The sequence below is a fragment of the Ctenocephalides felis genome, unplaced genomic scaffold, assembly GCF_003426905.1.
Source record: "Ctenocephalides felis isolate EL2017-DRISC unplaced genomic scaffold, ASM342690v1 CF-g0.4_SCAFFOLD_01886, whole genome shotgun sequence".
In the NCBI taxonomy this organism is placed as follows: Eukaryota; Metazoa; Arthropoda; class Insecta; order Siphonaptera; family Pulicidae; genus Ctenocephalides; species Ctenocephalides felis.
This window is the reverse complement of record NW_020538040.1, coordinates 13,240,247-13,251,836: the sequence shown is the minus strand read 5'-3', so window position 1 is coordinate 13,251,836 and position 11,590 is coordinate 13,240,247.

Genomic DNA, 11,590 nt, shown 5'->3' with positions numbered 1-11,590 from the left:
ACAGTCGTTCATTAATTATCACTATCAAAAAACTCATTACACAAACAAATTTTCTCTGTATTCTCCCGTGGAGGATGTCTGGCGATAAAATCTCTTCGATGTACAAATATAATTGCTTCAATTATTTCAACGAAAATGTATGATTTCTTTAAAACAAACGCTTACATTATAAGATTTGATCTCTGACGAGCGGAAACTCAATAGACACGGCTACTGACTTCGGAGTTATGAACCTTGAGAAGAGGATGGTTGAACGATAATAAGAGAAATTAGAGGTCCTTTATTAGTTCAAGTCGTAACTAGTGGTGTATGCCATTGGGTCCTAACGCAAATTTCACTTTCTTTGTCGTACTAAGTGTTCTGCAAGATGTTGAGAACAACTGATCATTTTTAAGTTTATTTTTACAAACGGTATTAGAATAAGGTGACCATACGTCCCGGTTTCACCGGGACAGTCCCGAATTTTCACTTTGTGTCCCGAGTTTTCCTGAAAGCAATATTTGTCTTGGATTGAGATCTTTTGCCCCGGATTGTCTCGGGTTTTTCGAAAATTATAGGTCTAAATTGATTCTACGCTCTTACTTGATAATAAAATTACAACTACCCATCAAATATCTGAAAATGTTATGTACAATTAGTATGCTTAATATGAAAAAGGCGGATTAAAATAGCCTTTTACATTTATAATTTTGAACGTTTATTTTAAATTTTACGAAGTTCAAGTCCCTTTAACTATAGAAAGTAGAATTGTTATATGTATATATGTAAATTTCAGCCATTAAAATTCCAGATTAACTACGGCTTTTGGAATAAAACCACACGACTCGTTCTCTTTACAACTCAATGTATGTAAATCAAAACAACTGAACAAATTGACCGCAAAGTATCAAATACAAATGACAATATAAAATATAGGGGAGATCGGGGCTCACGGTATAAAATATAATATTATCATTTTACTATGATTATAAGGACTTATTTTGTTTAATTATTACGGAACCCAAATTTGGCAGAAAAACGAGACTATTAAGACGAAAAGAGGGCGTCCATTAACGTGATCACTTTTTAAGGATTTTTGGACTTTCCCTTGATTATCTGTGATGATCTTTTATATTAACCCCTACCCCCATGCAACATTATGTGTATTTTTGGTGCTTAGAATAATTCGTGAAATTTTTGGAAACTTTTTGGAAAGTTTTGGATTCTTCAGGTAAATTTTAAGCATCGCGTGGTTAATAAACCAATTAGTTTTGATCATGTTTAAGTGAGCTTATTAATCGATTTCAATAATTAACTAGTGGGGTGGGTGGCATCGTGCCTTAAGGCAAATTGCTGGAACTTCCCGTACCGTAACGAAACGTTCGAGGAATATTGAATGTTTTCAAATAGATTATTATAAATATTGTATTATTGTCTAATATTTATAATAATTATATAAACTGAATTGCAGAGTTGAAATTATTTGTTTAAAGTATATTAGAACTATAGTCAGAATTAAAAATAAAATCTGAATTATTTTCGATATACAAAAAATTAAAAAAAAAAAAAAAATAAAAAAAATAAAAAAAATAAAAAAAATGGTACAAATTTTTTTTTCCAAAATCAATTATTTTGTTAAGACAAGCAGAAAGTTCTTTGAATCAATTGAATCGGACGCTTAGTTCTCTCAAAAACTGCCATTTTTTGTACATTTAGCTCTGTATCTCCGAAATGGCTGGGCCTGCCTTTGCGAAAAACTAATAACCCTTTCTCCCAATCATTACTAATGGAATGTTTTTTAGATAATTCAAATCGGAGCTCCGTCTCTCAAAAAACTCGATTTCTATTTTCTGCACTCTTTGCTCCTTATCTCCGTAACTGCTGGACCTGTCTTTGCCAAAAACTAATCAGCTCTTCTCCTTATTAATAGGAATCGAAGTTTTTTAAACCATTCAAATCGTTTGATCCGTACGCCCGAAAACGTGGACGAAAATTTGTATCCATACATACATACACACACACACACAAACACACACACACACACACACACACACATCCATTTTTTCTGAGGTATGCCAAAACGTTCAGAAACCTTCAAAACGTCGAGAAATGTAAAAATTTTCAATTCCGATTTTCGGCCCATTACAATAACTTACCCTACGGGAAGTTAAAAATACGTTCGATTTATATTGATAACGTGCAAAGTACATTAGGTTTTGTAGAAGCCCAGATTAGCGGAGTTCACTGTAACAACTTGACAATTTTATGACCAAAGTTAATAAATCGGTTTTTGATAAAACCTACTGTAAATCTAATTAATATTCATTACATGTCACAAAAAACCAACAACATTAACAAAAATATAAGTATAAGGAAAACTTACTTACGTTTCCGTCTAATGAAAGATTTTGTGTAAGTTAATAGAGGATTTAGCAGTCTGGTTAAAATATATTAACCAGATAAATTAAAATAAATTATATATATATATATATATATATATATATATATATATATCAAAACTATCATCATATATATATATACTAGATGACCCGACAAACGTTGTTCTGTACCCACGTCTACAACTCAAAACTTCTAATTTTTTTAGTATCTTATCCTATACTTTTCAATATATTATTATTCGATATTTGATGTCCTGCCTTTGTGATTCATTTATGATCTTAGCATAAAGCAGTATAAGAAATTCAGAAAAAAATAATATAGTATCTGCGGTAAAAGAACAATATCACATTTGATTTTGCCACACTACATAATTGCTTCAATAATTTAGTCCATAATTTTCATTATTAGGTACGATATATTAGTTGCTTTTTGGCAATTATAAGTTCTACAGTACATTTTTCTTACTAAGAATTTAATGAACATTATTGTTTATGTTCAAATCTTAGGTGAATTAATTTGAAACAAAATTAAAAAAATTTTTTTTTAATAAGTAGAAGTATTTTTTTGTATTTTTAAATAATTTAGTAAAGTAAACCAAAATGTGACATGCATAAGTTTGAACAAATAATGTATATGCAATTTTGGACTTATTGCGTAATTTATTAAATTGAATTATATAATTTCATCTGCCAAACATGACTGTTTACTGTATCTTACCTTATTTTAATTTCTGGCATATCTCAGCTGTTTTTCGGCAACAACAATGCAGATTGCATTTTTCTTGTATATTATCTTGGCTCATAATTTCTGCTACATTTAAATTTCACGTGAATTGACATTTCTAGCAGATGGCAGTTCAAATGTTTTCCATGTCAAAAAATGATAAGGGGTTTTTTGTCACTTTTGCTTTTTATTTCTACAATATTACTATAGTTTTATCGTTCATTCAATCTTAAAAATTTTCTTCTACAAATTCCAAAAAGAATTATCAAAATCCGAATAACCGTTTAGGAGAAGTATCAGAAGAATTTTATATATAAGATACCCACATATTTGAAATTGACGTTTGGAAATTTTTAGCGTGTATTCACAAATTCTAACTTCTCCATGTTTACACCAGAAAATGCAATGTGTACCAATAAGACCCGATTCTCTCTACACAAATAACAAACCGATTTTTAATCAGTTCGCCTTTCATTTCTATTGCATTTTATTCACGTATTGTTGTCCTCTCGGCCAGAAACAATGGCACTAAATTTTTTTCGATGTGTATTTTATACATGATGATAAATAAACACATTCAGAAGATATTAGCATGCCGAATTCGTCCGGGTGCGACAAGGCATTATATGATTCGTGACTTTGTTACTTACAGAGAACGTGATGCGAATCTCATCCACAATATTTAGAACCTGGACGAGTGTGAAGAAATTTTATTGATATTATTAATATTATTGCCGTAAATGTAAATCATACATAAGCATTTCAGATGTATTTTGAAGATGCCGCACGTCGTGTTAATTTACGCCTTAAGGGGGTATTCTACTGTAGAAGCATGAATTTTGCCCGGTTTTTGAAGCGCTGTATAAAGAAAACAAATAATATTTTTACTATCGATTTTTTTATCATTTGTTTATTGATATTTTATTATTACATAAAAAAATTATTAAAGAAAAAAAATTAGAATTCACAAAGTTATGAGCAGTCAAAGTGGGGGCTCAAAAAAAAAGAGGGTGTCCTGGCGTGCATGATTCCAACCCTCCTAGTGATCCGAAACATAAAAAATAGATGGATTCTTAATTATTATAGATGCCGCTATCGTATGAACCTTGGATAAGTTAAAAAAACTTTTTTTGTTTGAATGGCGGCAGTTTGAAAAAAAAAATTTTTTTTTCATGTTTTCTCTAACAATTCCGAATTTTTTAAAAATACTAAATGAAAAGTTATAGTTTTGCGAAAGGTCCATGCGATAAAGCGATGTATATAGAAGATCCTCTCCAAATTTGAAGTAAATCGGTTAATTAGAACTCGAGATATCGTTACCGCCAGCTCGAAAAAAGTAGTTCCGAGAAAAACACGTTCAAAGTTTTGAGACTCGGTCGGACCCGAACCGAGGCCATGTCACTAAAACGGATATAACTCAGGAAATAATAGTAATTTTGTAAAATCCTTAATGACATATTTTTGAATAACTAAACTTTGAAAATATGAAAAAAAAAATTTTCGATTTTTTCAAAATTCTACAGTAGAATACCCCCTTAATACATGTACGCCTGAATAAGCGTAGCACACATACATGAATTGGAAATAATGCGGATTTTTGTTAGAAAATTAGACATTTTTTCTATGGAACTGAATAACTTTTCTGAAATGCATTGTCAATTTTCATCACCGACCCTTTGTCATCTTTCGAGCAACATCATTATCCCATTTGTATAAAACTTCTGGTTCTCATTAGCAAAAAAACTGAATTTTGTACAATTTAACTCCATCATTATTATTGTTTTTTTTAATTCAAGGACTTGTGTAAAGATCTCTACTGAAAGTAATCAGATGGTGTAAGGTCAAGACTATATTGTGGATGTAGTATATGGTTGGCCAAAGAAATGTAATGAATCACAATTTCGATTTGCCAAAACAGGTTGCATTTTTAACTTCCCGTAGGGCAAGTCATAGTATCGAAAATGAAAATTTTTATATATCTTTACGTTTCAGAGTAAAGTTTACCTTAGAAAAAATGGATGTATGTGTGTGTGTTTGTGTGTGTGTATGTGTGTGTGTGCGTGTATGTATGTGTGTGCGGATACAAATTTTCGTCGACGATTTCGGGAACACGGATCAACGGATTTGAATAATTCAAAAAATATTCGATTCGTATTGATAAGGAGACGTGCTGATTAGTTTTTGGCGAAGGCAGGTCTAGCCGTTCCGAAGATACGGGGCAAAAAGTGCCGAAAACGGTAACTCAGTTTTTAAGAGAACGGAGCGTCCGATTTGAATAATTCAAAAAACATTTCACTTGTATTGACAAGATGAAGAATTGATCAAATTTTCATGAAGGCAGGTCTAGCGGTTTCGGAGATCTAATAAATAAAGTAAAAAAAAATGCCATTCGGCGGTTAAAAATGATCATTAGACATATGCACATCAAATTATCAGATATTTTATAGAGATTTTAACAATAAGTATAATTTTTTTCTACATTTCTATGGGTTCCGTACCAATGCTTATGCGTTAGACGGCGGCGCGGCACTTGCGCGCTTCGATATTTCGTCTCTATGCAGTTAAAGCAGTACGATTGCTTTGAAAAAAGTTCAGAATTTGCAAAATATGTCAAAATGAAGAATACATTTTTCTTTTCAAAAAAATTTTGTTTTCTAAAAAAAATTTTTTTTTTTTTCAAAAATAAAGTAATTTTTTGTCAAATTTATAGTTTCTCAAAAATCTAATTTTTTCGAAGTAAAATTTTTTCAAAAATGTTAATCGTTTTTAAAAAAATAATAATTTTTGGTACGGGAAGTTCCAGCAATTTGCCTTAAGGCACGATGCCTTAATTGCCTTAAGACAGAATTCCACTTACAGCTAGTTTTTCAAAGGAATTTTGTTTGTTGTTTAATGTTGACATCACAATTGATCCTTCGCTGGGTGATAAAAGTTCAAAGTAGACAATCCCTTTGTAATCAACTTCAACTGGACAACCAGCGTGTTTTTCACCTTTGGGTGAAAAATCACCGGAACAAAATTTGCCAAAATAATTCTAACACTGCCGTTCTTTTAAGGCTTTGTAACTATAAACAAGTCATAACTTTTCGTGAGCTTAAGATGCCTCTTTACTTCTGCAGAAATAAAGTAGCAAAATATGACAAAGATTTTCATTTTGATTTTCCATCTTTCAACGAATGCCAAACGAAAACTACAAAATCGATCAAAAACTTTTTTTTTATTGTTGGACATCTAAATTGCTTACCATTCATTTACAAAAGGTATTTTACATTTGATAACTAAATCGGTAAACTTAAAAATTCAATTGAAACCATCTAAGCTGATAACCGCACTTACTTAGTTGCCAACCTAATGGAATGAGGTCTACCACTGAGTTGCCTTCTAATACAAGCCTTTCAAATCAGTAGTTGCCTTCTATCAATAGGAATAGCCTTATAAACTAATTGAAGTAAAAAGGTTTGAATACATAACCCAATCTATCTATAATTAATAATTTACTATAAAATAACTAGTTCTATTTTTCTATTTCTATTTGTGGCTTCTCATATTTTTTCTACTGCATAAAAATTTGTGACTGGCAAACTCGTTTGCTAATTTTAGCAAATTGTACTTGAAACATGCAGCTGCAATTCTTAAATTAAATTGAACTACTTAAGAAATTAGATCAAAGTTAAATTCGTATTCGTGTGTTTTATATTCGAAGATCTCCCATCAAGGAAGATTGTTCGTAGCTTAATAAATATTGATAAAAACAATATTACTAATTGTGATCGAATGCTTTGTCAGTTGAGATTTTACCATTATATTTACTATGATAATAATGAATTTTAAATATTTGTGGTTAGTGTGGGAAGTACTTACAAATCAAAGGCAGAATTCTTCTTGACTTTTTTTGTAGAAAGTGATTGGATATATTTGTGGTTTAATTAAACATAATTTCTAGTTTTTTCAACATTAATTTGTGGATAAATGCTCCAATGTTAAATGAAAATTTATTCAATAGTTATAATTGTTTTTGCATTCTTGTATAGTAGTTTATGGTTAGAATCAAATATCAGAAGCACAAAATTATCACACAAATTAATATTTGAGATCCATATAAAATAGTGTGAGAACATTCAAATTTGAGCCATCCACATCTGTTGATCAGTTTTCCTAACAACGTGACAGATTTGGACAACCTGATGTCAAGCAGCAGTATAATACGTTTTCCTAAGAACCCAGATTCCATATCCGTTACGGACAACCTGATGTCAAGCAGTAGTGTAATCGGTTTTCCTAAGAACGTGACAGATTTTATATTCACACCAGAGGTTCCAGATTCGATACCCGTTTCGGACAACCTGATGTCAAGCAATAGTGTAATAGGTTTTTCTAAAATCGTGACAGATTTTATATTCATACTAGAGGTTCCAGATTCGATACCTGTTTCGGACAACCTGATGTCAAGCAGTAGTGTATCGGTTTTCCTAACGTGACAGATTTTATATTCATACTAGAGGTTCCACATTCAATACCCACTTCGGACAACCTGATGTCAAGCAGTAGTGTAATCGGTAAAACGTGACAGATTTTATATTCACACTCGAGGTTCCAAATTCGATACCCGTTTCGGACAACCTGATGTCAAGCAGTAGTGTAATCGGTTTTTACTTTAAAATATAAATAACAAAATGCTTTTAAGTGAAAATAGCCCTTCTTCGGCATTGCTGCATCAATAAAAAGTATCACAGAATTGTAATAATAAATTCACCACATAGAAATAGGACAACTGTTTGGGTTGTCATCTATAAAAAGCCACGTCGTTTAAAAAGTCAGCGAGATTAATAACTTGACCTATAGAAAGTTGACAAAGCTGTACTTTTTCTAAATTACATCCCGTTTACAAAAGTTTTTTTCAAAAACATTATCTTCTTCGACCTCGAGGCTGCATTTGGCCCATTTTACGCGAATTGCATTTGAGATGTAAAATGCTATTCATGAATGTAAGAATGATTCATATTGTTACTAATAAAAATGAGTACATTGTGTTGTGGTGGCTGTTGTTACCATCTACCACTATCAGAAATATATTATAACGTATAGAAAGCAATGTGATCGGGAGTCGAGTCGGTCACTCATTCAAGTACTTTGCCTTGAAAGAGGTCAATCACTTTGTTGTGTGCGGATTGATATCGTGTAGAACAGAGGAAAAATTACATACATATGTGCCTTTTGCATTTTGCATAGAAGCAATCTTATCATAAATAAGAGCCGACTGCAGGTTGATATATATGATTGGACAAATATTGTTGAAACTGTCTGTTTTCATATCAATTCATATTTTCATCACTGTCTTTGCTTTGGTAATTTGTCATCAAAATTTTGGAATTGTTGTCATACAATTCTGTTGTGCCAATTGCAATATTCAATAGTACATCTTTGTTTTAATTCTGATATCTTAACCTTTCGACCTATAAGCTGCTGGACTGAAACTTCTCCATACTTCGTATTTTTAGATGGTAACTCAATGGTTGATTCATCCATATTTTATAATTTTATTATTACAATTTATCTAATAGGGTTGACTTTTTATTGTTGCACTAATGCCGGGAAAGGGCTATTTTCACTTGGAAATATAACAATAATTTAAATAAAGATTCTTTTACAAATATGTTTGGTAAATTAACCAGTTAACAGTGATTGACGAGTGTACTCGTCATAGAGAAGTGGAAGAATTTTGTGTATCGTCGAGTATACTCGTCATGGAGAAGTGGAAGAATTTTGTGCATTGTCGAGTATAGTCGTCATGGAGAAGTGGAAGAATTTTGTGTATCGTCGATTATACTCGTCATGGAGGAGTGGAAGTATTTTGTGCATTGTTGAGTGTACTTGTCCTAAACGTCTTTTGTCAGTGTCTATTTGCATTGCAATTTTTCAAGATGCTTTTGGTGCCATGTAGGTATAAAATAAATACAATGTAGTTGTAAGTGGCAAAATAAGCCTTATAACGACATTTTACCTCGATTCTGATGACACAAAACTGTGAGCAAAGTTCAAAGATCGCGCCACAGTTAACTGGTTAATTGATAATTTGAATAAGAATTTGTTTAATGTTTTCTTCAACAAAGAATTGAATGAAATTTTTCTTTGTCGACGGTCTCGATAAAAGAGACAGCTTCTTGTTTCATCATCAAAAGCATGTTATCTTCGGAAATACTCTGAAGGCTTGGATTGTCTGATACCCATAGAAGAATCTGCTTTTTCGAGTTGAGCATATCTTGGTGAAATTATGCATAATAGTAGTATGGTAAATTAAATTTCCATTTGTTTACCCAGTTTGCACAATCCTGTTTCTGTTCCTGGTCTTCAGTGGCAGAAATCCAGAAACCCTTATGGACTTGATGCATAATTTCCATCGGTGCACCAAAGATGTATCTTCTATCTATGATGTACCTAATGTAGAAATTAGTGTTTTTGATATTATAAAGTAATTCAAGAGAGGACATTTTAATACGCTGTGCCAAAGGTGTTTCTTGTGCCATAAGCTTTGAGAAGTTATTCGATTTGAAGCATTTCGAATCCGGATTAGATTAATGAAATTACAACATTATTTCATAACGAAATTTAGTTTGAAAAAAAAAAATAAACGTAGTCGCGATGAGACAGACTGCTTCTTGTTTTATCCTCGAGTATCTTCTGAAGGATTCGGTTGGCTGATATCCATAAATACTTTATACTTTCTCAAGTTTAGTATATGTTGGTAAAATTATGCGTAATAGTAGTATTGTAAATTTTATGTTATTTCTATCCCTGCTAGATGATTAAAAGACAATACTAGTGGTTGTCCATACACAACTTTTTATACTTATTGTTATTAAAAATTACCAAAACGCTCCAATGACTGATGTATGCCGCAATAATCTTATAAAAGTAACAAGTTCTGCAAGTATACTACGTTTACTTTTTCGTTTTCTTGAAGAAAACCAACACTTCTACATTGTAGTAATCTGAAATGATAAATAAATTGGTTGAAATGAAAAATAAATTAGCTAATCGTATGGTTAATACGATCTTTATAATATATTAAATTGGGATTTTTCAATACCTTAAAGTTGTAAATATAACCTCACTTTAGAGATTTGTTAACAGAAATCAGCTATTCTTGATGTTTTATGATCTGTTGTGATGTAATTCCTAGGGTTATTAGAAGGCAATCCAGTGGTTGTCCATTCTCTTTGTGATGAAATTATTATGATAAAATATTTATAATCGTACGTTTTAACTTACAATTAGTACTTTTATTAGAGAGGACAACCCAGTGGTCAACTACTTCTTTTCTTAATAATAATTAACTTTCCGTAGGGTAAGTCATAGTAATCGCAAAAAATCGAAAATATTTTTTTTGCATATCTTTACCTTTCAAGGTTTTCTGAACATTTTGGCATATCATAGAAAAAATGGATGTATATGTGAGTGTGTGTGTGTGTGTATGTATGTATGAAGAACTGAAAATAAAAATGATCATTATGCACATCAAATCATCAAATATTTTATAGATATTTTAATAAGAACAAACTTTGTTTACTTTTCTATGGGTTCCGTACCAATGTTTATCCGTTATACTGCGATGCGGCGCCCACGCGCTTCGATAATTTGTTTCTACGCAACTTATCGCGATTGCTTTGAAAAAAAGTTCAAAATTCCCAAAATATTTTAAAGTATAAAAAAAATCATATTTTCGAAAAGATCAATTTCTTTCAAACAATTTAAAAATCTCAAACAGATTAGCTTCATCGTTCTAAAAGAAAACTGAATCTTTTTTAAAAAATTTAATTTTTAGTACGGGAAGTTCCAGCAATTTGCCTTAAGGCACAATGCCATGCACCACTAGTTTGTATTAGATATGTCTAATCCTAACGGCGTATATGTGTTGCAGCAATGACCAGGAAAGGGTTTTTATTGAGTTCATTTTTGCTTTATAACTTTATAGAGAAATTTGATATCATGCTACTTGATATCAAACCCAGGACATCACAATAGGCTGAAAGGCTGAACAATAAACACGTGTATTATGACTTATTTATTATATCATAAAAACAGGACTAATACAAAGCATTGTTTTATGTGTTAATTGGCAAAAAAGTAATATTTACCCAGAGTTTCTCATACTCGAATCGTTGTATTGATTTCGAAATAAATGTATAATTATTTCTTTCTATATGTCCATTAAGAATCTTTGCTCTAATTGTAAGTCGCTGTGTGGATAATATAATAAGAAAGTGACTGGCCAGATTGTTATAAAGTAGCAACAAGTTATTCCACGGAAAGCTTTAAGCCGTTCGCCTTGCAGAGTCGTATTCGTTGTCTTAATGTCGATTTGTACTAATAAAATAGTTAACATGTATATAGTTAATTACTAATTGTCGTTACTTAACTTTTTATTTTTTATGTTTTAACAGCGATCAGATCTTTGGATCTTATGAGCTGTTGTGCTGATTTTCTGATC